This window comes from Populus nigra, chromosome 13 (assembly GCF_951802175.1).
Source record: "Populus nigra chromosome 13, ddPopNigr1.1, whole genome shotgun sequence".
Taxonomy (NCBI): domain Eukaryota; kingdom Viridiplantae; phylum Streptophyta; class Magnoliopsida; order Malpighiales; family Salicaceae; genus Populus; species Populus nigra.
The window spans coordinates 2,909,785-2,933,583 of NC_084864.1; the positions used below are offsets into that span (position 1 = coordinate 2,909,785).

Genomic DNA, 23,799 nt, shown 5'->3' on the forward strand with positions numbered 1-23,799 from the left:
AAAGGGGCGGCGGCTCAAAAGGGCCGTGGCCTGCGATCCGACCGTTGGATTTTCATTCGCTTTGCTTGTTATTTGTTTTTTTTTTAAAAAAAAATAGGCATTTACTATTCAAAACCAAATTCTTGGTGGAATTAGGTGCCGACCTTTCGTTTCTTGAAGCGAAACGACATTCTGAGCAGGACTAGTAGCCTTCGGCCTCTAGCCCCGCCCTATCGATGCCGGGGGAGGAAAGGGAGGCGGGGGAGAGAAAAAGAAGAAAGAAAGACAAAGGGGCTGGCCGGATGGAGAAGCGGGCAAAAAGGAGGGGTGCAACACGAGAACTTCCCAGGAGGTCACCCATCCTAGTACTACTCTCGCCCAAGCACGTTTAACTTCGGAGTTCTGATGGGATCCGGTTCATTAGTGCTGGTATGATCGCACCCGTTAGTCCATGCACGCGCAATTGCTATAAGCGCTTCGAAGAGGAGGATCGGGGAGCGATTGGAGGCTCCCTGGCGGTTCGGGCACCGCCGCAAAGGGGCGGCGGCTCGAAAGGGCCGTGGCCTGCGATCCGACCGTTGGATTTTCATTCGCTTTGCTTGTTATTTGTTTTTTTTTTTTAAAAAAATAGGCATTTACTATTCAAAACCAAATTCTTGGTGGAATTAGGTGCCGACCTTTCGTTTCTTGAAGCGAAACGACATTCTGAGCAGGACTAGTAGCCTTCGGCCTCTAGCCCCGCCCTATCGATGCCGGGGGAGGAAAGGGAGGCGGGGGAGAGAAAAAGAAGAAAGAAAGACAAAGGGGCTGGCCGGATGGAGAAGCGGGCAAAAATGAGGGGTGCAACACGAGGACTTCCCAGGAGGTCACCCATCCTAGTACTACTCTCGCCCAAGCGCGTTTAACTTCGGAGTTCTGATGGGATCCGGTGCATTAGTGCTGGTATGATCGCACCCGTTAGTCCATGCACGCGCAATTGCTATAAGCGCTTCGAAGAGGAGGATCGGGGAGCGATTGGAGGCTCCCTGGCGGTTCGGGCACCGCCGCAAAGGGGCGGCGGCTCAAAAGGGCCGTGGCCTGCGATCCGACCGTTGGATTTTCATTCGCTTTGCTTGTTATTTGTTTTTTTTTTAAAAAAAAATAGGCATTTACTATTCAAAACCAAATTCTTGGTGGAATTAGGTGCCGACCTTTCGTTTCTTGAAGCGAAACGACATTCTGAGCAGGACTAGTAGCCTTCGGCCTCTAGCCCCGCCCTATCGATGCCGGGGGAGGAAAGGGAGGCGGGGGAGAGAAAAAGAAGAAAGAAAGACAAAGGGGCTGGCCGGATGGAGAAGCGGGCAAAAAGGAGGGGTGCAACACGAGAACTTCCCAGGAGGTCACCCATCCTAGTACTACTCTCGCCCAAGCACGTTTAACTTCGGAGTTCTGATGGGATCCGGTTCATTAGTGCTGGTATGATCGCACCCGTTAGTCCATGCACGCGCAATTGCTATAAGCGCTTCGAAGAGGAGGATCGGGGAGCGATTGGAGGCTCCCTGGCGGTTCGGGCACCGCCGCAAAGGGGCGGCGGCTCGAAAGGGCCGTGGCCTGCGATCCGACCGTTGGATTTTCATTCGCTTTGCTTGTTATTTGTTTTTTTTTTTTAAAAAAATAGGCATTTACTATTCAAAACCAAATTCTTGGTGGAATTAGGTGCCGACCTTTCGTTTCTTGAAGCGAAACGACATTCTGAGCAGGACTAGTAGCCTTCGGCCTCTAGCCCCGCCCTATCGATGCCGGGGGAGGAAAGGGAGGCGGGGGAGAGAAAAAGAAGAAAGAAAGACAAAGGGGCTGGCCGGATGGAGAAGCGGGCAAAAAGGAGGGGTGCAACACGAGGACTTCCCAGGAGGTCACCCATCCTAGTACTACTCTCGCCCAAGCACGTTTAACTTCGGAGTTCTAATGGGATCCGGTTCATTAGTGCTGGTATGATCGCACCCGTTAGTCCATGCACGCGCAATTGCTATAAGCGCTTCGAAGAGGAGGATCGGGGAGCGATTGGAGGCTCCCTGGCGGTTCGGGCACCGCCGCAAAGGGGCGGCGGCTCGAAAGGGCCGTGGCCTGCGATCCGACCGTTGGATTTTCATTCGCTTTGCTTGTTATTTGTTTTTTTTTTAAAAAAAAATAGGCATTTACTATTCAAAACCAAATTCTTGGTGGAATTAGGTGCCGACCTTTCGTTTCTTGAAGCGAAACGACATTCTGAGCAGGACTAGTAGCCTTCGGCCTCTAGCCCCGCCCTATCGATGCCGGGGGAGGAAAGGGAGGCGGGGGAGAGAAAAAGAAGAAAGAAAGACAAAGGGGCTGGCCGGATGGAGAAGCGGGCAAAAAGGAGGGGTGCAACACGAGGACTTCCCAGGAGGTCACCCATCCTCGTACTACTCTCGCCCAAGCACATTTAACTTCGGAGTTCTGATGGGATCCGGTGCATTAGTGCTGGTATGATCGCACCCGTTAGTCCATGCACGCGCAATTGCTATAAGCGCTTCGAAGAGGAGGATCGGGGAGCGATTGGAGGCTCCCTGGCGGTTCGGGCACCGCCGCAAAGGGGCGGCGGCTCGAAAGGGCCGTGGCCTGCGATCCGACCGTTGGATTTTCATTCGCTTTGCTTGTTATTTGTTTTTTTTTTTAAAAAAAATAGGCATTTACTATTCAAAACCAAATTCTTGGTGGAATTAGGTGCCGACCTTTCGTTTCTTGAAGCGAAACGACATTCTGAGCAGGACTAGTAGCCTTCGGCCTCTAGCCCCGCCCTATCGATGCCGGGGGAGGAAAGGGAGGCGGGGGAGAGAAAAAGAAGAAAGAAAGACAAAGGGGCTGGCCGGATGGAGAAGCGGGCAAAAAGGAGGGGTGCAACACGAGGACTTCCCAGGAGGTCACCCATCCTAGTACTACTCTCGCCCAAGCACGTTTAACTTCGGAGTTCTGATGGGATCCGGTGCATTGGTGCTGGTATGATCGCACCCGTTAGTCCATGCACGCGCAATTGCTATAAGCGCTTCGAAGAGGAGGATCGGGGAGCGATTGGAGGCTCCCTGGCGGTTCGGGCACCGCCGCAAAGGGGCGGCGGCTCAAAAGGGCCGTGGCCTGCGATCCGACCGTTGGATTTTCATTCGCTTTGCTTGTTATTTGTTTTTTTTTTTAAAAAAAATAGGCATTTACTATTCAAAACCAAATTCTTGGTGGAATTAGGTGCCGACCTTTCGTTTCATGAAGCGAAACGACATTCTGAGCAGGACTAGTAGCCTTCGGCCTCTAGCCCCGCCCTATCGATGCCGGGGGAGGAAAGGGAGGCGGGGGAGAGAAAAAGAAGAAAGAAAGACAAAGGGGCTGGCCGGATGGAGAAGCGGGCAAAAAGGAGGGGTGCAACACGAGGACTTCCCAGGAGGTCACCCATCCTAGTACTACTCTCGCCCAAGCACGTTTAACTTCGGAGTTCTGATGGGATCCGGTGCATTAGTGCTGGTATGATCGCACCCGTTAGTCCATGCACGCGCAATTGCTATAAGCGCTTCGAAGAGGAGGATCGGGGAGCGATTGGAGGCTCCCTGGCGGTTCGGGCACCGCCGCAAAGGGGCGGCGGCTCAAAAGGGCCGTGGCCTGCGATCCGACCGTTGGATTTTCATTCGCTTTGCTTGTTATTTGTTTTTTTTTTAAAAAAAAATAGGCATTTACTATTCAAAACCAAATTCTTGGTGGAATTAGGTGCCGACCTTTCGTTTCTTGAAGCGAAACGACATTCTGAGCAGGACTAGTAGCCTTCGGCCTCTAGCCCCGCCCTATCGATGCCGGGGGAGGAAAGGGAGGCGGGGGAGAGAAAAAGAAGAAAGAAAGACAAAGGGGCTGGCCGGATGGAGAAGCGGGCAAAAAGGAGGGGTGCAACACGAGGACTTCCCAGGAGGTCACCCATCCTAGTACTACTCTCGCCCAAGCACGTTTAACTTCGGAGTTCTGATGGGATCCGGTGCATTGGTGCTGGTATGATCGCACCCGTTAGTCCATGCACGCGCAATTGCTATAAGCGCTTCGAAGAGGAGGATCGGGGAGCGATTGGAGGCTCCCTGGCGGTTCGGGCACCGCCGCAAAGGGGCGGCGGCTCAAAAGGGCCGTGGCCTGCGATCCGACCGTTGGATTTTCATTCGCTTTGCTTGTTATTTGTTTTTTTTTTTTAAAAAAATAGGCATTTACTATTCAAAACCAAATTCTTGGTGGAATTAGGTGCCGACCTTTCGTTTCTTGAAGCGAAACGACATTCTGAGCAGGACTAGTAGCCTTCGGCCTCTAGCCCCGCCCTATCGATGCCGGGGGAGGAAAGGGAGGCGGGGGAGAGAAAAAGAAGAAAGAAAGACAAAGGGGCTGGCCGGATGGAGAAGCGGGCAAAAAGGAGGGGTGCAACACGAGGACTTCCCAGGAGGTCACCCATCCTAGTACTACTCTCGCCCAAGCACGTTTGACTTCGGAGTTCTGATGGGATCCGGTGCATTGGTGCTGGTATGATCGCACCCGTTAGTCCATGCACGCGCAATTGCTATAAGCGCTTCGAAGAGGAGGATCGGGGAGCGATTGGAGGCTCCCTGGCGGTTCGGGCACCGCCGCAAAGGGGCGGCGGCTCAAAAGGGCCGTGGCCTGCGATCCGACCGTTGGATTTTCATTCGCTTTGCTTGTTATTTGTTTTTTTTTTAAAAAAAAATAGGCATTTACTATTCAAAACCAAATTCTTGGTGGAATTAGGTGCCGACCTTTCGTTTCTTGAAGCGAAACGACATTCTGAGCAGGACTAGTAGCCTTCGGCCTCTAGCCCCGCCCTATCGATGCCGGGGGAGGAAAGGGAGGCGGGGGAGAGAAAAAGAAGAAAGAAAGACAAAGGGGCTGGCCGGATGGAGAAGCGGGCAAAAAGGAGGGGTGCAACACGAGGACTTCCCAGGAGGTCACCCATCCTAGTACTACTCTCGCCCAAGCACGTTTAACTTCGGAGTTCTGATGGGATCCGGTGCATTGGTGCTGGTATGATCGCACCCGTTAGTCCATGCACGCGCAATTGCTATAAGCGCTTCGAAGAGGAGGATCGGGGAGCGATTGGAGGCTCCCTGGCGGTTCGGGCACCGCCGCAAAGGGGCGGCGGCTCGAAAGGGCCGTGGCCTGCGATCCGACCGTTGGATTTTCATTCGCTTTGCTTGTTATTTGTTTTTTTTTTAAAAAAAAATAGGCATTTACTATTCAAAACCAAATTCTTGGTGGAATTAGGTGCCGACCTTTCGTTTCTTGAAGCGAAACGACATTCTGAGCAGGACTAGTAGCCTTCGGCCTCTAGCCCCGCCCTATCGATGCCGGGGGAGGAAAGGGAGGCGGGGGAGAGAAAAAGAAGAAAGAAAGACAAAGGGGCTGGCCGGATGGAGAAGCGGGCAAAAAGGAGGGGTGCAACACGAGGACTTCCCAGGAGGTCACCCATCCTAGTACTACTCTCGCCCAAGCACGTTTAACTTCGGAGTTCTGATGGGATCCGGTGCATTAGTGCTGGTATGATCGCACCCGTTAGTCCATGCACGCGCAATTGCTATAAGCGCTTCGAAGAGGAGGATCGGGGAGCGATTGGAGGCTCCCTGGCGGTTCGGGCACCGCCGCAAAGGGGCGGCGGCTCAAAAGGGCCGTGGCCTGCGATCCGACCGTTGGATTTTCATTCGCTTTGCTTGTTATTTGTTTTTTTTTTAAAAAAAAATAGGCATTTACTATTCAAAACCAAATTCTTGGTGGAATTAGGTGCCGACCTTTCGTTTCTTGAAGCGAAACGACATTCTGAGCAGGACTAGTAGCCTTCGGCCTCTAGCCCCGCCCTATCGATGCCGGGGGAGGAAAGGGAGGCGGGGGAGAGAAAAAGAAGAAAGAAAGACAAAGGGGCTGGCCGGATGGAGAAGCGGGCAAAAAGGAGGGGTGCAACACGAGGACTTCCCAGGAGGTCACCCATCCTAGTACTACTCTCGCCCAAGCACGTTTAACTTCGGAGTTTTGATGGGCTCCGATGCATTAGTGCTGGTATGATCGCTCCCGTAAGTCCATGCACGCGCAATTGCTATAAGCGCTTCGAAGAGGAGGATCGGGGAGCGATTGGAGGCTCCCTGGCGGTTCGGGCACCGCCGCAAAGGGGCGGCGGCTCGAAAGGGCCGTGGCCTGCGATCCGACCGTTGGATTTTCATTCGCTTTGCTTGTTATTTGTTTTTTTTTTTAAAAAAAAATAGGCATTTACTATTCAAAACCAAATTCTTGGTGGAATTAGGTGCCGACCTTTCGTTTCTTGAAGCGAAACGACATTCTGAGCAGGACTAGTAGCCTTCGGCCTCTAGCCCCGCCCTATCGATGCCGGGGGAGGAAAGGGAGGCGGGGGAGAGAAAAAGAAGAAAGAAAGACAAAGGGGCTGGCCGGATGGAGAAGCGGGCAAAAAGGAGGGGTGCAACACGAGGACTTCCCAGGAGGTCACCCATCCTAGTACTACTCTCGCCCAAGCACGTTTAACTTCGGAGTTCTGATGGGATCCGGTGCATTAGTGCTGGTATGATCGCACCCGTTAGTCCATGCACGCGCAATTGCTATAAGCGCTTCGAAGAGGAGGATCGGGGAGCGATTGGAGGCTCCCTGGCGGTTCGGGCACCGCCGCAAAGGGGCGGCGGCTCAAAAGGGTCGTGGCCTGCGATCCGACCGTTGGATTTTCATTCGCTTTGCTTGTTATTTGTTTTTTTTTAAAAAAAAAATAGGCATTTACTATTCAAAACCAAATTCTTGGTGGAATTAGGTGCCGACCTTTCGTTTCTTGAAGCGAAACGACATTCTGAGCAGGACTAGTAGCCTTCGGCCTCTAGCCCCGCCCTATCGATGCCGGGGGAGGAAAGGGAGGCGGGGGAGAGAAAAAGAAGAAAGAAAGACAAAGGGGCTGGCCGGATGGAGAAGCGGGCAAAAAGGAGGGGTGCAACACGAGGACTTCCCAGGAGGTGGGGTGCAACACGAGGACTTCCCAGGAGGTCACCCATCCTAGTACTACTCTCGCCCAAGCACGTTTAACTTCGGAGTTCTGATGGGATCCGGTGCATTAGTGCTGGTATGATCGCACCCGTTAGTCCATGCACGCGCAATTGCTATAAGCGCTTCGAAGAGGAGGATCGGGGAGCGATTGGAGGCTCCCTGGCGGTTCGGGCACCGCCGCAAAGGGGCGGCGGCTCAAAAGGGCCGTGGCCTGCGATCCGACCGTTGGATTTTCATTCGCTTTGCTTGTTATTTGTTTTTTTTTTTTAAAAAAATAGGCATTTACTATTCAAAACCAAATTCTTGGTGGAATTAGGTGCCGACCTTTCGTTTCTTGAAGCGAAACGACATTCTGAGCAGGACTAGTAGCCTTCGGCCTCTAGCCCCGCCCTATCGATGCCGGGGGAGGAAAGGGAGGCGGGGGAGAGAAAAAGAAGAAAGAAAGACAAAGGGGCTGGCCGGATGGAGAAGCGGGCAAAAAGGAGGGGTGCAACACGAGGACTTCCCAGGAGGTCACCCATCCTAGTACTACTCTCGCCCAAGCACGTTTAACTTCGGAGTTCTGATGGGATCCGGTGCATTAGTGCTGGTATGATCGCACCCGTTAGTCCATGCACGCGCAATTGCTATAAGCGCTTCGAAGAGGAGGATCGGGGAGCGATTGGAGGCTCCCTGGCGGTTCGGGCACCGCCGCAAAGGGGCGGCGGCTCAAAAGGGCCGTGGCCTGCGATCCGACCGTTGGATTTTCATTCGCTTTGCTTGTTATTTGTTTTTTTTTAAAAAAAAAATAGGCATTTACTATTCAAAACCAAATTCTTGGTGGAATTAGGTGCCGACCTTTCGTTTCTTGAAGCGAAACGACATTCTGAGCAGGACTAGTAGCCTTCGGCCTCTAGCCCCGCCCTATCGATGCCGGGGGAGGAAAGGGAGGCGGGGGAGAGAAAAAGAAGAAAGAAAGACAAAGGGGCTGGCCGGATGGAGAAGCGGGCAAAAAGGAGGGGTGCAACACGAGGACTTCCCAGGAGGTCACCCATCCTAGTACTACTCTCGCCCAAGCACGTTTAACTTCGGAGTTCTGATGGGATCCGGTGCATTAGTGCTGGTATGATCGCACCCGTTAGTCCATGCACGCGCAATTGCTATAAGCGCTTCGAAGAGGAGGATCGGGGAGCGATTGGAGGCTCCCTGGCGGTTCGGGCACCGCCGCAAAGGGGCGGCGGCTCAAAAGGGCCGTGGCCTGCGATCCGACCGTTGGATTTTCATTCGCTTTGCTTGTTATTTGTTTTTTTTTTTTAAAAAAATAGGCATTTACTATTCAAAACCAAATTCTTGGTGGAATTAGGTGCCGACCTTTCGTTTCTTGAAGCGAAACGACATTCTGAGCAGGACTAGTAGCCTTCGGCCTCTAGCCCCGCCCTATCGATGCCGGGGGAGGAAAGGGAGGCGGGGGAGAGAAAAAGAAGAAAGAAAGACAAAGGGGCTGGCCGGATGGAGAAGCGGGCAAAAAGGAGGGGTGCAACACGAGGACTTCCCAGGAGGTCACCCATCCTAGTACTACTCTCGCCCAAGCACGTTTAACTTCGGAGTTCTGATGGGATCCGGTGCATTAGTGCTGGTATGATCGCACCCGTTAGTCCATGCACGCGCAATTGCTATAAGCGCTTCGAAGAGGAGGATCGGGGAGCGATTGGAGGCTCCCTGGCGGTTCGGGCACCGCCGCAAAGGGGCGGCGGCTCAAAAGGGCCGTGGCCTGCGATCCGACCGTTGGATTTTCATTCGCTTTGCTTGTTATTTGTTTTTTTTTTAAAAAAAAATAGGCATTTACTATTCAAAACCAAATTCTTGGTGGAATTAGGTGCCGACCTTTCGTTTCTTGAAGCGAAACGACATTCTGAGCAGGACTAGTAGCCTTCGGCCTCTAGCCCCGCCCTATCGATGCCGGGGGAGGAAAGGGAGGCGGGGGAGAGAAAAAGAAGAAAGAAAGACAAAGGGGCTGGCCGGATGGAGAAGCGGGCAAAAAGGAGGGGTGCAACACGAGGACTTCCCAGGAGGTCACCCATCCTAGTACTACTCTCGCCCAAGCACGTTTAACTTCGGAGTTCTGATGGGATCCGGTGCATTAGTGCTGGTATGATCGCACCCGTTAGTCCATGCACGCGCAATTGCTATAAGCGCTTCGAAGAGGAGGATCGGGGAGCGATTGGAGGCTCCCTGGCGGTTCGGGCACCGCCGCAAAGGGGCGGCGGCTCAAAAGGGCCGTGGCCTGCGATCCGACCGTTGGATTTTCATTCGCTTTGCTTGTTATTTGTTTTTTTTTTTTTTAAAAATAGGCATTTACTATTCAAAACCAAATTCTTGGTGGAATTAGGTGCCGACCTTTCGTTTCTTGAAGCGAAACGACATTCTGAGCAGGACTAGTAGCCTTCGGCCTCTAGCCCCGCCCTATCGATGCCGGGGGAGGAAAGGGAGGCGGGGGAGAGAAAAAGAAGAAAGAAAGACAAAGGGGCTGGCCGGATGGAGAAGCGGGCAAAAAGGAGGGGTGCAACACGAGGACTTCCCAGGAGGTCACCCATCCTAGTACTACTCTCGCCCAAGCACGTTTAACTTCGGAGTTCTGATGGGATCCGGTGCATTAGTGCTGGTATGATCGCACCCGTTAGTCCATGCACGCGCAATTGCTATAAGCGCTTCGAAGAGGAGGATCGGGGAGCGATTGGAGGCTCCCTGGCGGTTCGGGCACCGCCGCAAAGGGGCGGCGGCTCAAAAGGGCCGTGGCCTGCGATCCGACCGTTGGATTTTCATTCGCTTTGCTTGTTATTTGTTTTTTTTTTTAAAAAAAATAGGCATTTACTATTCAAAACCAAATTCTTGGTGGAATTAGGTGCCGACCTTTCGTTTCTTGAAGCGAAACGACATTCTGAGCAGGACTAGTAGCCTTCGGCCTCTAGCCCCGCCCTATCGATGCCGGGGGAGGAAAGGGAGGCGGGGGAGAGAAAAAGAAGAAAGAAAGACAAAGGGGCTGGCCGGATGGAGAAGCGGGCAAAAAGGAGGGGTGCAACACGAGGACTTCCCAGGAGGTCACCCATCCTAGTACTACTCTCGCCCAAGCACGTTTAACTTCGGAGTTCTGATGGGATCCGGTGCATTGGTGCTGGTATGATCGCACCCGTTAGTCCATGCACGCGCAATTGCTATAAGCGCTTCGAAGAGGAGGATCGGGGAGCGATTGGAGGCTCCCTGGCGGTTCGGGCACCGCCGCAAAGGGGCGGCGGCTCAAAAGGGCCGTGGCCTGCGATCCGACCGTTGGATTTTCATTCGCTTTGCTTGTTATTTGTTTTTTTTTTTAAAAAAAATAGGCATTTACTATTCAAAACCAAATTCTTGGTGGAATTAGGTGCCGACCTTTCGTTTCTTGAAGCGAAACGACATTCTGAGCAGGACTAGTAGCCTTCGGCCTCTAGCCCCGCCCTATCGATGCCGGGGGAGGAAAGGGAGGCGGGGGAGAGAAAAAGAAGAAAGAAAGACAAAGGGGCTGGCCGGATGGAGAAGCGGGCAAAAAGGAGGGGTGCAACACGAGGACTTCCCAGGAGGTCACCCATCCTAGTACTACTCTCGCCCAAGCACGTTTAACTTCGGAGTTCTGATGGGATCCGGTGCATTGGTGCTGGTATGATCGCACCCGTTAGTCCATGCACGCGCAATTGCTATAAGCGCTTCGAAGAGGAGGATCGGGGAGCGATTGGAGGCTCCCTGGCGGTTCGGGCACCGCCGCAAAGGGGCGGCGGCTCAAAAGGGCCGTGGCCTGCGATCCGACCGTTGGATTTTCATTCGCTTTGCTTGTTATTTGTTTTTTTTTTTAAAAAAAATAGGCATTTACTATTCAAAACCAAATTCTTGGTGGAATTAGGTGCCGACCTTTCGTTTCTTGAAGCGAAACGACATTCTGAGCAGGACTAGTAGCCTTCGGCCTCTAGCCCCGCCCTATCGATGCCGGGGGAGGAAAGGGAGGCGGGGGAGAGAAAAAGAAGAAAGAAAGACAAAGGGGCTGGCCGGATGGAGAAGCGGGCAAAAAGGAGGGGTGCAACACGAGGACTTCCCAGGAGGTCACCCATCCTAGTACTACTCTCGCCCAAGCACGTTTAACTTCGGAGTTCTGATGGGATCCGGTGCATTGGTGCTGGTATGATCGCACCCGTTAGTCCATGCACGCGCAATTGCTATAAGCGCTTCGAAGAGGAGGATCGGGGAGCGATTGGAGGCTCCCTGGCGGTTCGGGCACCGCCGCAAAGGGGCGGCGGCTCAAAAGGGCCGTGGCCTGCGATCCGACCGTTGGATTTTCATTCGCTTTGCTTGTTATTTGTTTTTTTTTTTAAAAAAAATAGGCATTTACTATTCAAAACCAAATTCTTGGTGGAATTAGGTGCCGACCTTTCGTTTCTTGAAGCGAAACGACATTCTGAGCAGGACTAGTAGCCTTCGGCCTCTAGCCCCGCCCTATCGATGCCGGGGGAGGAAAGGGAGGCGGGGGAGAGAAAAAGAAGAAAGAAAGACAAAGGGGCTGGCCGGATGGAGAAGCGGGCAAAAAGGAGGGGTGCAACACGAGGACTTCCCAGGAGGTCACCCATCCTAGTACTACTCTCGCCCAAGCACGTTTAACTTCGGAGTTCTGATGGGATCCGGTGCATTGGTGCTGGTATGATCGCACCCGTTAGTCCATGCACGCGCAATTGCTATAAGCGCTTCGAAGAGGAGGATCGGGGAGCGATTGGAGGCTCCCTGGCGGTTCGGGCACCGCCGCAAAGGGGCGGCGGCTCAAAAGGGCCGTGGCCTGCGATCCGACCGTTGGATTTTCATTCGCTTTGCTTGTTATTTGTTTTTTTTTTTTTAAAAAATAGGCATTTACTATTCAAAACCAAATTCTTGGTGGAATTAGGTGCCGACCTTTCGTTTCTTGAAGCGAAACGACATTCTGAGCAGGACTAGTAGCCTTCGGCCTCTAGCCCCGCCCTATCGATGCCGGGGGAGGAAAGGGAGGCGGGGGAGAGAAAAAGAAGAAAGAAAGACAAAGGGGCTGGCCGGATGGAGAAGCGGGCAAAAAGGAGGGGTGCAACACGAGGACTTCCCAGGAGGTCACCCATCCTAGTACTACTCTCGCCCAAGCACGTTTAACTTCGGAGTTCTGATGGGATCCGGTGCATTAGTGCTGGTATGATCGCACCCGTTAGTCCATGCACGCGCAATTGCTATAAGCGCTTCGAAGAGGAGGATCGGGGAGCGATTGGAGGCTCCCTGGCGGTTCGGGCACCGCCGCAAAGGGGCGGCGGCTCAAAAGGGCCGTGGCCTGCGATCCGACCGTTGGATTTTCATTCGCTTTGCTTGTTATTTGTTTTTTTTTTTTTAAAAAATAGGCATTTACTATTCAAAACCAAATTCTTGGTGGAATTAGGTGCCGACCTTTCGTTTCTTGAAGCGAAACGACATTCTGAGCAGGACTAGTAGCCTTCGGCCTCTAGCCCCGCCCTATCGATGCCGGGGGAGGAAAGGGAGGCGGGGGAGAGAAAAAGAAGAAAGAAAGACAAAGGGGCTGGCCGGATGGAGAAGCGGGCAAAAAGGAGGGGTGCAACACGAGGACTTCCCAGGAGGTCACCCATCCTAGTACTACTCTCGCCCAAGCACGTTTAACTTCGGAGTTCTGATGGGATCCGGTGCATTAGTGCTGGTATGATCGCACCCGTTAGTCCATGCACGCGCAATTGCTATAAGCGCTTCGAAGAGGAGGATCGGGGAGCGATTGGAGGCTCCCTGGCGGTTCGGGCACCGCCGCAAAGGGGCGGCGGCTCAAAAGGGCCGTGGCCTGCGATCCGACCGTTGGATTTTCATTCGCTTTGCTTGTTATTTGTTTTTTTTTTTTTAAAAAATAGGCATTTACTATTCAAAACCAAATTCTTGGTGGAATTAGGTGCCGACCTTTCGTTTCTTGAAGCGAAACGACATTCTGAGCAGGACTAGTAGCCTTCGGCCTCTAGCCCCGCCCTATCGATGCCGGGGGAGGAAAGGGAGGCGGGGGAGAGAAAAAGAAGAAAGAAAGACAAAGGGGCTGGCCGGATGGAGAAGCGGGCAAAAAGGAGGGGTGCAACACGAGGACTTCCCAGGAGGTCACCCATCCTAGTACTACTCTCGCCCAAGCACGTTTAACTTCGGAGTTCTGATGGGATCCGGTGCATTAGTGCTGGTATGATCGCACCCGTTAGTCCATGCACGCGCAATTGCTATAAGCGCTTCGAAGAGGAGGATCGGGGAGCGATTGGAGGCTCCCTGGCGGTTCGGGCACCGCCGCAAAGGGGCGGCGGCTCAAAAGGGCCGTGGCCTGCGATCCGACCGTTGGATTTTCATTCGCTTTGCTTGTTATTTGTTTTTTTTTTTTAAAAAAATAGGCATTTACTATTCAAAACCAAATTCTTGGTGGAATTAGGTGCCGACCTTTCGTTTCTTGAAGCGAAACGACATTCTGAGCAGGACTAGTAGCCTTCGGCCTCTAGCCCCGCCCTATCGATGCCGGGGGAGGAAAGGGAGGCGGGGGAGAGAAAAAGAAGAAAGAAAGACAAAGGGGCTGGCCGGATGGAGAAGCGGGCAAAAAGGAGGGGTGCAACACGAGGACTTCCCAGGAGGTCACCCATCCTAGTACTACTCTCGCCCAAGCACGTTTAACTTCGGAGTTCTGATGGGATCCGGTGCATTAGTGCTGGTATGATCGCACCCGTTAGTCCATGCACGCGCAATTGCTATAAGCGCTTCGAAGAGGAGGATCGGGGAGCGATTGGAGGCTCCCTGGCGGTTCGGGCACCGCCGCAAAGGGGCGGCGGCTCAAAAGGGCCGTGGCCTGCGATCCGACCGTTGGATTTTCATTCGCTTTGCTTGTTATTTGTTTTTTTTTTTTTAAAAAATAGGCATTTACTATTCAAAACCAAATTCTTGGTGGAATTAGGTGCCGACCTTTCGTTTCTTGAAGCGAAACGACATTCTGAGCAGGACTAGTAGCCTTCGGCCTCTAGCCCCGCCCTATCGATGCCGGGGGAGGAAAGGGAGGCGGGGGAGAGAAAAAGAAGAAAGAAAGACAAAGGGGCTGGCCGGATGGAGAAGCGGGCAAAAAGGAGGGGTGCAACACGAGGACTTCCCAGGAGGTCACCCATCCTAGTACTACTCTCGCCCAAGCACGTTTAACTTCGGAGTTCTGATGGGATCCGGTGCATTAGTGCTGGTATGATCGCACCCGTTAGTCCATGCACGCGCAATTGCTATAAGCGCTTCGAAGAGGAGGATCGGGGAGCGATTGGAGGCTCCCTGGCGGTTCGGGCACCGCCGCAAAGGGGCGGCGGCTCAAAAGGGCCGTGGCCTGCGATCCGACCGTTGGATTTTCATTCGCTTTGCTTGTTATTTGTTTTTTTTTTTTTAAAAAATAGGCATTTACTATTCAAAACCAAATTCTTGGTGGAATTAGGTGCCGACCTTTCGTTTCTTGAAGCGAAACGACATTCTGAGCAGGACTAGTAGCCTTCGGCCTCTAGCCCCGCCCTATCGATGCCGGGGGAGGAAAGGGAGGCGGGGGAGAGAAAAAGAAGAAAGAAAGACAAAGGGGCTGGCCGGATGGAGAAGCGGGCAAAAAGGAGGGGTGCAACACGAGGACTTCCCAGGAGGTCACCCATCCTAGTACTACTCTCGCCCAAGCACGTTTAACTTCGGAGTTCTGATGGGATCCGGTGCATTAGTGCTGGTATGATCGCACCCGTTAGTCCATGCACGCGCAATTGCTATAAGCGCTTCGAAGAGGAGGATCGGGGAGCGATTGGAGGCTCCCTGGCGGTTCGGGCACCGCCGCAAAGGGGCGGCGGCTCAAAAGGGCCGTGGCCTGCGATCCGACCGTTGGATTTTCATTCGCTTTGCTTGTTATTTGTTTTTTTTTTTTTAAAAAATAGGCATTTACTATTCAAAACCAAATTCTTGGTGGAATTAGGTGCCGACCTTTCGTTTCTTGAAGCGAAACGACATTCTGAGCAGGACTAGTAGCCTTCGGCCTCTAGCCCCGCCCTATCGATGCCGGGGGAGGAAAGGGAGGCGGGGGAGAGAAAAAGAAGAAAGAAAGACAAAGGGGCTGGCCGGATGGAGAAGCGGGCAAAAAGGAGGGGTGCAACACGAGGACTTCCCAGGAGGTCACCCATCCTAGTACTACTCTCGCCCAAGCACGTTTAACTTCGGAGTTCTGATGGGATCCGGTGCATTAGTGCTGGTATGATCGCACCCGTTAGTCCATGCACGCGCAATTGCTATAAGCGCTTCGAAGAGGAGGATCGGGGAGCGATTGGAGGCTCCCTGGCGGTTCGGGCACCGCCGCAAAGGGGCGGCGGCTCAAAAGGGCCGTGGCCTGCGATCCGACCGTTGGATTTTCATTCGCTTTGCTTGTTATTTGTTTTTTTTTTTTTAAAAAATAGGCATTTACTATTCAAAACCAAATTCTTGGTGGAATTAGGTGCCGACCTTTCGTTTCTTGAAGCGAAACGACATTCTGAGCAGGACTAGTAGCCTTCGGCCTCTAGCCCCGCCCTATCGATGCCGGGGGAGGAAAGGGAGGCGGGGGAGAGAAAAAGAAGAAAGAAAGACAAAGGGGCTGGCCGGATGGAGAAGCGGGCAAAAAGGAGGGGTGCAACACGAGGACTTCCCAGGAGGTCACCCATCCTAGTACTACTCTCGCCCAAGCACGTTTAACTTCGGAGTTCTGATGGGATCCGGTGCATTAGTGCTGGTATGATCGCACCCGTTAGTCCATGCACGCGCAATTGCTATAAGCGCTTCGAAGAGGAGGATCGGGGAGCGATTGGAGGCTCCCTGGCGGTTCGGGCACCGCCGCAAAGGGGCGGCGGCTCAAAAGGGCCGTGGCCTGCGATCCGACCGTTGGATTTTCATTCGCTTTGCTTGTTATTTGTTTTTTTTTTTTTAAAAAATAGGCATTTACTATTCAAAACCAAATTCTTGGTGGAATTAGGTGCCGACCTTTCGTTTCTTGAAGCGAAACGACATTCTGAGCAGGACTAGTAGCCTTCGGCCTCTAGCCCCGCCCTATCGATGCCGGGGGAGGAAAGGGAGGCGGGGGAGAGAAAAAGAAGAAAGAAAGACAAAGGGGCTGGCCGGATGGAGAAGCGGGCAAAAAGGAGGGGTGCAACACGAGGACTTCCCAGGAGGTCACCCATCCTAGTACTACTCTCGCCCAAGCACGTTTAACTTCGGAGTTCTGATGGGATCCGGTGCATTAGTGCTGGTATGATCGCACCCGTTAGTCCATGCACGCGCAATTGCTATAAGCGCTTCGAAGAGGAGGATACCAGCACCAATGCACCAATGCACCCTTTGTCTTTCTTTCTTCTTTTTCTCTCCCCCGCCTCCCTTTCCTCCCCCGGCATCGATAGGGCGGGGCTAGAGGCCGAAGGCTACTAGTCCTGCTCAGAATGTCGTTTCGCTTCAAGAAACGAAAGGTCGGCACCTAATTCCACCAAGAATTTGGTTTTGAATAGTAAATGCCTATTTTTTAAAAAAAAAAAAACAAATAACAAGCAAAGCGAATGAAAATCCAACGGTCGGATCGCAGGCCACGGCCCTTTTGAGCCGCCGCCCCTTTGCGGCGGTGCCCGAACCGCCAGGGAGCCTCCAATCGCTCCCCGATCCTCCTCTTCGAAGCGCTTATAGCAATTGCGCGTGCATGGACTAACGGGTGCGATCATACCAGCACTAATGCACCGGATCCCATCAGAACTCCGAAGTTAAACGTGCTTGGGCGAGAGTAGTACTAGGATGGGTGACCTCCTGGGAAGTCCTCGTGTTGCACCCCTCCTTTTTGCCCGCTTCTCCATCCGGCCAGCCCCTTTGTCTTTCTTTCTTCTTTTTCTCTCCCCCGCCTCCCTTTCCTCCCCCGGCATCGATAGGGCGGGGCTAGAGGCCGAAGGCTACTAGTCCTGCTCAGAATGTCGTTTCGCTTCAAGAAACGAAAGGTCGGCACCTAATTCCACCAAGAATTTGGTTTTGAATAGTAAATGCCTATTTTTTAAAAAAAAAAAAACAAATAACAAGCAAAGCGAATGAAAATCCAACGGTCGGATCGCAGGCCACGGCCCTTTTGAGCCGCCGCCCCTTTGCGGCGGTGCCCGAACCGCCAGGGAGCCTCCAATCGCTCCCCGATCCTCCTCTTCGAAGCGCTTATAGCAATTGCGCGTGCATGGACTAACGGGTGCGATCATACCAGCACTAATGCACCGGATCCCATCAGAACTCCGAAGTTAAACGTGCTTGGGCGAGAGTAGTACTAGGATGGGTGACCTCCTGGGAAGTCCTCGTGTTGCACCCCTCCTTTTTGCCCGCTTCTCCATCCGGCCAGCCCCTTTGTCTTTCTTTCTTCTTTTTCTCTCCCCCGCCTCCCTTTCCTCCCCCGGCATCGATAGGGCGGGGCTAGAGGCCGAAGGCTACTAGTCCTGCTCAGAATGTCGTTTCGCTTCAAGAAACGAAAGGTCGGCACCTAATTCCACCAAGAATTTGGTTTTGAATAGTAAATGCCTATTTTTTAAAAAAAAAAAAACAAATAACAAGCAAAGCGAATGAAAATCCAACGGTCGGATCGCAGGCCACGGCCCTTTTGAGCCGCCGCCCCTTTGCGGCGGTGCCCGAACCGCCAGGGAGCCTCCAATCGCTCCCCGATCCTCCTCTTCGAAGCGCTTATAGCAATTGCGCGTGCATGGACTAACGGGTGCGATCATACCAGCACTAATGCACCGGATCCCATCAGAACTCCGAAGTTAAACGTGCTTGGGCGAGAGTAGTACTAGGATGGGTGACCTCCTGGGAAGTCCTCGTGTTGCACCCCTCCTTTTTGCCCGCTTCTCCATCCGGCCAGCCCCTTTGTCTTTCTTTCTTCTTTTTCTCTCCCCCGCCTCCCTTTCCTCCCCCGGCATCGATAGGGCGGGGCTAGAGGCCGAAGGCTACTAGTCCTGCTCAGAATGTCGTTTCGCTTCAAGAAACGAAAGGTCGGCACCTAATTCCACCAAGAATTTGGTTTTGAATAGTAAATGCCTATTTTTTAAAAAAAAAAAAACAAATAACAAGCAAAGCGAATGAAAATCCAACGGTCGGATCGCAGGCCACGGCCCTTTTGAGCCGCCGCCCCTTTGCGGCGGTGCCCGAACCGCCAGGGAGCCTCCAATCGCTCCCCGATCCTCCTCTTCGAAGCGCTTATAGCAATTGCGCGTGCATGGACTAACGGGTGCGATCATACCAGCACCAATGCACCGGATCCCATCAGAACTCCGAAGTTAAACGTGCTTGGGCGAGAGTAGTATTAGGATGGGTGACCTCCTGGGAAGTCCTCGTGTTGCACCCCTCCTTTTTGCCCGCTTCTCCATCCGGCCAGCCCCTTTGTCTTTCTTTCTTCTTTTTCTCTCCCCCGCCTCCCTTTCCTCCCCCGGCATCGATAGGGCGGGGCTAGAGGCCGAAGGCTACTAGTCCTGCTCAGAATGTCGTTTCGCTTCAAGAAACGAAAGGTCGGCACCTAATTCCACCAAGAATTTGGTTTTGAATAGTAAATGCCTATTTTTTTTTAAAAAAAAAACAAATAACAAGCAAAGCGAATGAAAATCCAACGGTCGGATCGCAGGCCACGGCCCTTTTGAGCCGCCGCCCCTTTGCGGCGGTGCCCGAACCGCCAGGGAGCCTCCAATCGCTCCCCGATCCTCCTCTTCGAAGCGCTTATAGCAATTGCGCGTGCATGGACTAACGGGTGCGATCATACCAGCACCAATGCACCGGATCCCATCAGAACTCCGAAGTTAAACGTGCTTGGGCGAGAGTAGTACTAGGATGGGTGACCTCCTGGGAAGTCCTCGTGTTGCACCCCTCCTTTTTGCCCGCTTCTCCATCCGGCCAGCCCCTTTGTCTTTCTTTCTTCTTTTTCTCTCCCCCGCCTCCCTTTCCTCCCCCGGCATCGATAGGGCGGGGCTAGAGGCCGAAGGCTACTAGTCCTGCTCAGAATGTCGTTTCGCTTCAAGAAACGAAAGGTCGGCACCTAATTCCACCAAGAATTTGGTTTTGAATAGTAAATGCCTATTTTTTTTTTAAAAAAAAACAAATAACAAGCAAAGCGAATGAAAATCCAACGGTCGGATCGCAGGCCACGGCCCTTTTGAGCCGCCGCCCCTTTGCGGCGGTGCCCGAACCGCCAGGGAGCCTCCAATCGCTCCCCGATCCTCCTCTTCGAAGCGCTTATAGCAATTGCGCGTGCATGGACTAACGGGTGCGATCATACCAGCACCAATGCACCGGATCCCATCAGAACTCCGAAGTTAAACGTGCTTGGGCGAGAGTAGTACTAGGATGGGTGACCTCCTGGGAAGTCCTCGTGTTGCACCCCTCCTTTTTGCCCGCTTCTCCATCCGGCCAGCCCCTTTGTCTTTCTTTCTTCTTTTTCTCTCCCCCGCCTCCCTTTCCTCCCCCGGCATCGATAGGGCGGGGCTAGAGGCCGAAGGCTACTAGTCCTGCTCAGAATGTCGTTTCGCTTCAAGAAACGAAAGGTCGGCACCTAATTCCACCAAGAATTTGGTTTTGAATAGTAAATGCCTATTTTTTTTAAAAAAAAAAACAAATAACAAGCAAAGCGAATGAAAATCCAACGGTCGGATCGCAGGCCACGGCCCTTTTGAGCCGCCGCCCCTTTGCGGCGGTGCCCGAACCGCCAGGGAGCCTCCAATCGCTCCCCGATCCTCCTCTTCGAAGCGCTTATAGCAATTGCGCGTGCATGGACTAACGGGTGCGATCATACCAGCACCAATGCACCGGATCCCATCAGAACTCCGAAGTTAAACGTGCTTGGGCGAGAGTAGTACTAGGATGGGTGACCTCCTGGGAAGTCCTCGTGTTGCACCCCTCCTTTTTGCCCGCTTCTCCATCCGGCCAGCCCCTTTGTCTTTCTTTCTTCTTTTTCTCTCCCCCGCCTCCCTTTCCTCCCCGGCATCGATAGGGCGGGGCTAGAGGCCGAAGGCTACTAGTCCTGCTCAGAATGTCGTTTCGCTTCAAGAAACGAAAGGTCGGCACCTAATTCCACCAAGAATTTGGTTTTGAATAGTAAATGCCTATTTTTTTTAAAAAAAAAACAAATAACAAGCAAAGCGAATGAAAATCCAACGGTCGGATCGCAGGCCACGGCCCTTTTGAGCCGCCGCCCCTTTGCGGCGGTGCCCGAACCGCCAGGGAGCCTCCAATCGCTCCCCGATCCTCCTCTTCGAAGCGCTTATAGCAATTGCGCGTGCATGGACTAACGGGTGCGATCATACCAGCACCAATGCACCGGATCCCATCAGAACTCCGAAGTTAAACGTGCTTGGGCGAGAGTAGTACTAGGATGGGTGACCTCCTGGGAAGTCCTCGTGTTGCACCCCTCCTTTTTGCCCGCTTCTCCATCCGGCCAGCCCCTTTGTCTTTCTTTCTTCTTTTTCTCTCCCCCGCCTCCCTTTCCTCCCCCGGCATCGATAGGGCGGGGCTAGAGGCCGAAGGCTACTAGTCCTGCTCAGAATGTCGTTTCGCTTCAAGAAACGAAAGGTCGGCACCTAATTCCACCAAGAATTTGGTTTTGAATAGTAAATGCCTATTTTTTTTAAAAAAAAAAACAAATAACAAGCAAAGCGAATGAAAATCCAACGGTCGGATCGCAGGCCACGGCCCTTTTGAGCCGCCGCCCCTTTGCGGCGGTGCCCGAACCGCCAGGGAGCCTCCAATCGCTCCCCGATCCTCCTCTTCGAAGCGCTTATAGCAATTGCGCGTGCATGGACTAACGGGTGCGATCATACCAGCACCAATGCACCGGATCCCATCAGAACTCCGAAGTTAAACGTGCTTGGGCGAGAGTAGTACTAGGATGGGTGACCTCCTGGGAAGTCCTCGTGTTGCACCCCTCCTTTTTGCCCGCTTCTCCATCCGGCCAGCCCCTTTGTCTTTCTTTCTTCTTTTTCTCTCCCCCGCCTCCCTTTCCTCCCCCGGCATCGATAGGGCGGGGCTAGAGGCCGAAGGCTACTAGTCCTGCTCAGAATGTCGTTTCGCTTCAAGAAACGAAAGGTCGGCACCTAATTCCACCAAGAATTTGGTTTTGAATAGTAAATGCCTATTTTTTTTAAAAAAAAAAACAAATAACAAGCAAAGCGAATGAAAATCCAACGGTCGGATCGCAGGCCACGGCCCTTTTGAGCCGCCGCCCCTTTGCGGCGGTGCCCGAACCGCCAGGGAGCCTCCAATCGCTCCCCGATCCTCCTCTTCGAAGCGCTTATAGCAATTGCGCGTGCATGGACTAACGGGTGCGATCATACCAGCACCAATGCACCGGATCCCATCAGAACTCCGAAGTTAAACGTGCTTGGGCGAGAGTAGTACTAGGATGGGTGACCTCCTGGGAAGTCCTCGTGTTGCACCCCTCCTTTTTGCCCGCTTCTCCATCCGGCCAGCCCCTTTGTCTTTCTTTCTTCTTTTTCTCTCCCCCGCCTCCCTTTCCTCCCCCGGCATCGATAGGGCGGGGCTAGAGGCCGAAGGCTACTAGTCCTGCTCAGAATGTCGTTTCGCTTCAAGAAACGAAAGGTCGGCACCTAATTCCACCAAGAATTTGGTTTTGAATAGTAAATGCCTATTTTTTAAAAAAAAAAAAACAAATAACAAGCAAAGCGAATGAAAATCCAACGGTCGGATCGCAGGCCACGGCCCTTTTGAGCCGCCGCCCCTTTGCGGCGGTGCCCGAACCGCCAGGGAGCCTCCAATCGCTCCCCGATCCTCCTCTTCGAAGCGCTTATAGCAATTGCGCGTGCATGGACTAACGGGTGCGATCATACCAGCACTAATGCACCGGATCCCATCAGAACTCCGAAGTTAAACGTGCTTGGGCGAGAGTAGTACTAGGATGGGTGACCTCCTGGGAAGTCCTCGTGTTGCACCCCTCCTTTTTGCCCGCTTCTCCATCCGGCCAGCCCCTTTGTCTTTCTTTCTTCTTTTTCTCTCCCCCGCCTCCCTTTCCTCCCCCGGCATCGATAGGGCGGGGCTAGAGGCCGAAGGCTACTAGTCCTGCTCAGAATGTCGTTTCGCTTCAAGAAACGAAAGGTCGGCACCTAATTCCACCAAGAATTTGGTTTTGAATAGTAAATGCCTATTTTTTAAAAAAAAAAAAACAAATAACAAGCAAAGCGAATGAAAATCCAACGGTCGGATCGCAGGCCACGGCCCTTTTGAGCCGCCGCCCCTTTGCGGCGGTGCCCGAACCGCCAGGGAGCCTCCAATCGCTCCCCGATCCTCCTCTTCGAAGCGCTTATAGCAATTGCGCGTGCATGGACTAACGGGTGCGATCATACCAGCACTAATGCACCGGATCCCATCAGAACTCCGAAGTTAAACGTGCTTGGGCGAGAGTAGTACTAGGATGGGTGACCTCCTGGGAAGTCCTCGTGTTGCACCCCTCCTTTTTGCCCGCTTCTCCATCCGGCCAGCCCCTTTGTCTTTCTTTCTTCTTTTTCTCTCCCCCGCCTCCCTTTCCTCCCCCGGCATCGATAGGGCGGGGCTAGAGGCCGAAGGCTACTAGTCCTGCTCAGAATGTCGTTTCGCTTCAAGAAACGAAAGGTCGGCACCTAATTCCACCAAGAATTTGGTTTTGAATAGTAAATGCCTATTTTTTAAAAAAAAAAAAACAAATAACAAGCAAAGCGAATGAAAATCCAACGGTCGGATCGCAGGCCACGGCCCTTTTGAGCCGCCGCCCCTTTGCGGCGGTGCCCGAACCGCCAGGGAGCCTCCAATCGCTCCCCGATCCTCCTCTTCGAAGCGCTTATAGCAATTGCGCGTGCATGGACTAACGGGTGCGATCATACCAGCACTAATGCACCGGATCCCATCAGAACTCCGAAGTTAAACGTGCTTGGGCGAGAGTAGTACTAGGATGGGTGACCTCCTGGGAAGTCCTCGTGTTGCACCCCTCCTTTTTGCCCGCTTCTCCATCCGGCCAGCCCCTTTGTCTTTCTTTCTTCTTTTTCTCTCCCCCGCCTCCCTTTCCTCCCCCGGCATCGATAGGGCGGGGCTAGAGGCCGAAGGCTACTAGTCCTGCTCAGAATGTCGTTTCGCTTCAAGAAACGAAAGGTCGGCACCTAATTCCACCAAGAATTTGGTTTTGAATAGTAAATGCCTATTTTTTTAAAAAAAAAAAACAAATAACAAGCAAAGCGAATGAAAATCCAACGGTCGGATCGCAGGCCACGGCCCTTTTGAGCCGCCGCCCCTTTGCGGCGGTGCCCGAACCGCCAGGGAGCCTCCAATCGCTCCCCGATCCTCCTCTTCGAAGCGCTTATAGCAATTGCGCGTGCATGGACTAACGGGTGCGATCATACCAGCACTAATGCACCGGATCCCATCAGAACTCCGAAGTTAAACGTGCTTGGGCGAGAGTAGTACTAGGATGGGTGACCTCCTGGGAAGTCCTCGTGTTGCACCCCTCCTTTTTGCCCGCTTCTCCATCCGGCCAGCCCCTTTGTCTTTCTTTCTTCTTTTTCTCTCCCCCGCCTCCCTTTCCTCCCCCGGCATCGATAGGGCGGGGCTAGAGGCCGAAGGCTACTAGTCCTGCTCAGAATGTCGTTTCGCTTCAAGAAACGAAAGGTCGGCACCTAATTCCACCAAGAATTTGGTTTTGAATAGTAAATGCCTATTTTTTAAAAAAAA

The 23,799-nt window shown here is 53.0% G+C and overlaps 46 non-coding genes across 46 annotated transcripts; 14 read left to right on the forward strand and 32 right to left on the reverse strand.

Annotated features, from left to right (window-relative positions):
• Positions 1 to 303: 303 nt before the first annotated feature.
• On the reverse strand, positions 304 to 422 carry LOC133671917 (5S ribosomal RNA). The gene has a single exon (XR_009834525.1). It is a non-coding gene; the product is annotated as a 5S ribosomal RNA (ribosomal RNA).
• A 394-nt stretch (positions 423 to 816) lies between these two features.
• Positions 817 to 935, reverse strand: LOC133671920 (5S ribosomal RNA). The gene has a single exon (XR_009834528.1). It is a non-coding gene; the product is annotated as a 5S ribosomal RNA (ribosomal RNA).
• A 394-nt stretch (positions 936 to 1,329) lies between these two features.
• On the reverse strand, positions 1,330 to 1,448 carry LOC133671918 (5S ribosomal RNA). The gene has a single exon (XR_009834526.1). It is a non-coding gene; the product is annotated as a 5S ribosomal RNA (ribosomal RNA).
• Positions 1,449 to 1,842: 394 nt separating this feature from the next.
• Positions 1,843 to 1,961, reverse strand: LOC133671971 (5S ribosomal RNA). Its single transcript, XR_009834576.1, has one exon. It is a non-coding gene; the product is annotated as a 5S ribosomal RNA (ribosomal RNA).
• Positions 1,962 to 2,355: 394 nt separating this feature from the next.
• Positions 2,356 to 2,474, reverse strand: LOC133671976 (5S ribosomal RNA). The gene has a single exon (XR_009834581.1). It is a non-coding gene; the product is annotated as a 5S ribosomal RNA (ribosomal RNA).
• Positions 2,475 to 2,868: 394 nt separating this feature from the next.
• On the reverse strand, positions 2,869 to 2,987 carry LOC133671813 (5S ribosomal RNA). Its single transcript, XR_009834425.1, has one exon. It is a non-coding gene; the product is annotated as a 5S ribosomal RNA (ribosomal RNA).
• A 394-nt stretch (positions 2,988 to 3,381) lies between these two features.
• Positions 3,382 to 3,500, reverse strand: LOC133671940 (5S ribosomal RNA). The gene has a single exon (XR_009834546.1). It is a non-coding gene; the product is annotated as a 5S ribosomal RNA (ribosomal RNA).
• Positions 3,501 to 3,894: 394 nt separating this feature from the next.
• On the reverse strand, positions 3,895 to 4,013 carry LOC133671814 (5S ribosomal RNA). The gene has a single exon (XR_009834426.1). It is a non-coding gene; the product is annotated as a 5S ribosomal RNA (ribosomal RNA).
• A 394-nt stretch (positions 4,014 to 4,407) lies between these two features.
• Positions 4,408 to 4,526, reverse strand: LOC133671937 (5S ribosomal RNA). Its single transcript, XR_009834543.1, has one exon. It is a non-coding gene; the product is annotated as a 5S ribosomal RNA (ribosomal RNA).
• A 394-nt stretch (positions 4,527 to 4,920) lies between these two features.
• Positions 4,921 to 5,039, reverse strand: LOC133671815 (5S ribosomal RNA). Its single transcript, XR_009834427.1, has one exon. It is a non-coding gene; the product is annotated as a 5S ribosomal RNA (ribosomal RNA).
• Positions 5,040 to 5,433: 394 nt separating this feature from the next.
• On the reverse strand, positions 5,434 to 5,552 carry LOC133671952 (5S ribosomal RNA). Its single transcript, XR_009834557.1, has one exon. It is a non-coding gene; the product is annotated as a 5S ribosomal RNA (ribosomal RNA).
• Positions 5,553 to 5,946: 394 nt separating this feature from the next.
• Positions 5,947 to 6,065, reverse strand: LOC133672137 (5S ribosomal RNA). The gene has a single exon (XR_009834737.1). It is a non-coding gene; the product is annotated as a 5S ribosomal RNA (ribosomal RNA).
• Positions 6,066 to 6,460: 395 nt separating this feature from the next.
• LOC133671964 (5S ribosomal RNA) lies at positions 6,461 to 6,579 on the reverse strand. The gene has a single exon (XR_009834569.1). It is a non-coding gene; the product is annotated as a 5S ribosomal RNA (ribosomal RNA).
• Positions 6,580 to 7,003: 424 nt separating this feature from the next.
• On the reverse strand, positions 7,004 to 7,122 carry LOC133671975 (5S ribosomal RNA). Its single transcript, XR_009834580.1, has one exon. It is a non-coding gene; the product is annotated as a 5S ribosomal RNA (ribosomal RNA).
• Positions 7,123 to 7,516: 394 nt separating this feature from the next.
• On the reverse strand, positions 7,517 to 7,635 carry LOC133671987 (5S ribosomal RNA). The gene has a single exon (XR_009834591.1). It is a non-coding gene; the product is annotated as a 5S ribosomal RNA (ribosomal RNA).
• Positions 7,636 to 8,029: 394 nt separating this feature from the next.
• LOC133671998 (5S ribosomal RNA) lies at positions 8,030 to 8,148 on the reverse strand. Its single transcript, XR_009834602.1, has one exon. It is a non-coding gene; the product is annotated as a 5S ribosomal RNA (ribosomal RNA).
• Positions 8,149 to 8,542: 394 nt separating this feature from the next.
• LOC133672010 (5S ribosomal RNA) lies at positions 8,543 to 8,661 on the reverse strand. Its single transcript, XR_009834613.1, has one exon. It is a non-coding gene; the product is annotated as a 5S ribosomal RNA (ribosomal RNA).
• Positions 8,662 to 9,055: 394 nt separating this feature from the next.
• On the reverse strand, positions 9,056 to 9,174 carry LOC133672022 (5S ribosomal RNA). The gene has a single exon (XR_009834624.1). It is a non-coding gene; the product is annotated as a 5S ribosomal RNA (ribosomal RNA).
• Positions 9,175 to 9,568: 394 nt separating this feature from the next.
• LOC133672033 (5S ribosomal RNA) lies at positions 9,569 to 9,687 on the reverse strand. Its single transcript, XR_009834635.1, has one exon. It is a non-coding gene; the product is annotated as a 5S ribosomal RNA (ribosomal RNA).
• Positions 9,688 to 10,081: 394 nt separating this feature from the next.
• Positions 10,082 to 10,200, reverse strand: LOC133671816 (5S ribosomal RNA). Its single transcript, XR_009834428.1, has one exon. It is a non-coding gene; the product is annotated as a 5S ribosomal RNA (ribosomal RNA).
• Positions 10,201 to 10,594: 394 nt separating this feature from the next.
• LOC133671817 (5S ribosomal RNA) lies at positions 10,595 to 10,713 on the reverse strand. The gene has a single exon (XR_009834429.1). It is a non-coding gene; the product is annotated as a 5S ribosomal RNA (ribosomal RNA).
• Positions 10,714 to 11,107: 394 nt separating this feature from the next.
• On the reverse strand, positions 11,108 to 11,226 carry LOC133671818 (5S ribosomal RNA). Its single transcript, XR_009834430.1, has one exon. It is a non-coding gene; the product is annotated as a 5S ribosomal RNA (ribosomal RNA).
• A 394-nt stretch (positions 11,227 to 11,620) lies between these two features.
• On the reverse strand, positions 11,621 to 11,739 carry LOC133671819 (5S ribosomal RNA). The gene has a single exon (XR_009834431.1). It is a non-coding gene; the product is annotated as a 5S ribosomal RNA (ribosomal RNA).
• Positions 11,740 to 12,133: 394 nt separating this feature from the next.
• Positions 12,134 to 12,252, reverse strand: LOC133672045 (5S ribosomal RNA). The gene has a single exon (XR_009834646.1). It is a non-coding gene; the product is annotated as a 5S ribosomal RNA (ribosomal RNA).
• A 394-nt stretch (positions 12,253 to 12,646) lies between these two features.
• LOC133672056 (5S ribosomal RNA) lies at positions 12,647 to 12,765 on the reverse strand. The gene has a single exon (XR_009834657.1). It is a non-coding gene; the product is annotated as a 5S ribosomal RNA (ribosomal RNA).
• A 394-nt stretch (positions 12,766 to 13,159) lies between these two features.
• On the reverse strand, positions 13,160 to 13,278 carry LOC133672067 (5S ribosomal RNA). The gene has a single exon (XR_009834668.1). It is a non-coding gene; the product is annotated as a 5S ribosomal RNA (ribosomal RNA).
• A 394-nt stretch (positions 13,279 to 13,672) lies between these two features.
• LOC133672081 (5S ribosomal RNA) lies at positions 13,673 to 13,791 on the reverse strand. The gene has a single exon (XR_009834681.1). It is a non-coding gene; the product is annotated as a 5S ribosomal RNA (ribosomal RNA).
• A 394-nt stretch (positions 13,792 to 14,185) lies between these two features.
• On the reverse strand, positions 14,186 to 14,304 carry LOC133672092 (5S ribosomal RNA). Its single transcript, XR_009834694.1, has one exon. It is a non-coding gene; the product is annotated as a 5S ribosomal RNA (ribosomal RNA).
• A 394-nt stretch (positions 14,305 to 14,698) lies between these two features.
• Positions 14,699 to 14,817, reverse strand: LOC133672103 (5S ribosomal RNA). Its single transcript, XR_009834705.1, has one exon. It is a non-coding gene; the product is annotated as a 5S ribosomal RNA (ribosomal RNA).
• Positions 14,818 to 15,211: 394 nt separating this feature from the next.
• Positions 15,212 to 15,330, reverse strand: LOC133672115 (5S ribosomal RNA). Its single transcript, XR_009834716.1, has one exon. It is a non-coding gene; the product is annotated as a 5S ribosomal RNA (ribosomal RNA).
• Positions 15,331 to 15,724: 394 nt separating this feature from the next.
• LOC133672127 (5S ribosomal RNA) lies at positions 15,725 to 15,843 on the reverse strand. Its single transcript, XR_009834727.1, has one exon. It is a non-coding gene; the product is annotated as a 5S ribosomal RNA (ribosomal RNA).
• A 394-nt stretch (positions 15,844 to 16,237) lies between these two features.
• On the reverse strand, positions 16,238 to 16,356 carry LOC133672138 (5S ribosomal RNA). The gene has a single exon (XR_009834738.1). It is a non-coding gene; the product is annotated as a 5S ribosomal RNA (ribosomal RNA).
• Positions 16,357 to 16,790: 434 nt separating this feature from the next.
• Positions 16,791 to 16,909, forward strand: LOC133672150 (5S ribosomal RNA). Its single transcript, XR_009834749.1, has one exon. It is a non-coding gene; the product is annotated as a 5S ribosomal RNA (ribosomal RNA).
• A 394-nt stretch (positions 16,910 to 17,303) lies between these two features.
• LOC133672161 (5S ribosomal RNA) lies at positions 17,304 to 17,422 on the forward strand. Its single transcript, XR_009834760.1, has one exon. It is a non-coding gene; the product is annotated as a 5S ribosomal RNA (ribosomal RNA).
• A 394-nt stretch (positions 17,423 to 17,816) lies between these two features.
• LOC133672173 (5S ribosomal RNA) lies at positions 17,817 to 17,935 on the forward strand. The gene has a single exon (XR_009834771.1). It is a non-coding gene; the product is annotated as a 5S ribosomal RNA (ribosomal RNA).
• Positions 17,936 to 18,329: 394 nt separating this feature from the next.
• Positions 18,330 to 18,448, forward strand: LOC133671966 (5S ribosomal RNA). The gene has a single exon (XR_009834571.1). It is a non-coding gene; the product is annotated as a 5S ribosomal RNA (ribosomal RNA).
• Positions 18,449 to 18,842: 394 nt separating this feature from the next.
• On the forward strand, positions 18,843 to 18,961 carry LOC133671820 (5S ribosomal RNA). The gene has a single exon (XR_009834432.1). It is a non-coding gene; the product is annotated as a 5S ribosomal RNA (ribosomal RNA).
• Positions 18,962 to 19,355: 394 nt separating this feature from the next.
• LOC133671821 (5S ribosomal RNA) lies at positions 19,356 to 19,474 on the forward strand. The gene has a single exon (XR_009834433.1). It is a non-coding gene; the product is annotated as a 5S ribosomal RNA (ribosomal RNA).
• A 394-nt stretch (positions 19,475 to 19,868) lies between these two features.
• LOC133671822 (5S ribosomal RNA) lies at positions 19,869 to 19,987 on the forward strand. Its single transcript, XR_009834434.1, has one exon. It is a non-coding gene; the product is annotated as a 5S ribosomal RNA (ribosomal RNA).
• Positions 19,988 to 20,379: 392 nt separating this feature from the next.
• LOC133671825 (5S ribosomal RNA) lies at positions 20,380 to 20,498 on the forward strand. Its single transcript, XR_009834436.1, has one exon. It is a non-coding gene; the product is annotated as a 5S ribosomal RNA (ribosomal RNA).
• A 394-nt stretch (positions 20,499 to 20,892) lies between these two features.
• Positions 20,893 to 21,011, forward strand: LOC133671826 (5S ribosomal RNA). The gene has a single exon (XR_009834437.1). It is a non-coding gene; the product is annotated as a 5S ribosomal RNA (ribosomal RNA).
• A 394-nt stretch (positions 21,012 to 21,405) lies between these two features.
• Positions 21,406 to 21,524, forward strand: LOC133671827 (5S ribosomal RNA). Its single transcript, XR_009834438.1, has one exon. It is a non-coding gene; the product is annotated as a 5S ribosomal RNA (ribosomal RNA).
• A 394-nt stretch (positions 21,525 to 21,918) lies between these two features.
• LOC133672185 (5S ribosomal RNA) lies at positions 21,919 to 22,037 on the forward strand. Its single transcript, XR_009834782.1, has one exon. It is a non-coding gene; the product is annotated as a 5S ribosomal RNA (ribosomal RNA).
• A 394-nt stretch (positions 22,038 to 22,431) lies between these two features.
• LOC133672198 (5S ribosomal RNA) lies at positions 22,432 to 22,550 on the forward strand. The gene has a single exon (XR_009834794.1). It is a non-coding gene; the product is annotated as a 5S ribosomal RNA (ribosomal RNA).
• Positions 22,551 to 22,944: 394 nt separating this feature from the next.
• LOC133672209 (5S ribosomal RNA) lies at positions 22,945 to 23,063 on the forward strand. The gene has a single exon (XR_009834801.1). It is a non-coding gene; the product is annotated as a 5S ribosomal RNA (ribosomal RNA).
• Positions 23,064 to 23,457: 394 nt separating this feature from the next.
• LOC133672220 (5S ribosomal RNA) lies at positions 23,458 to 23,576 on the forward strand. Its single transcript, XR_009834810.1, has one exon. It is a non-coding gene; the product is annotated as a 5S ribosomal RNA (ribosomal RNA).
• The last annotated feature ends 223 nt before the right edge of the window (positions 23,577 to 23,799 follow it).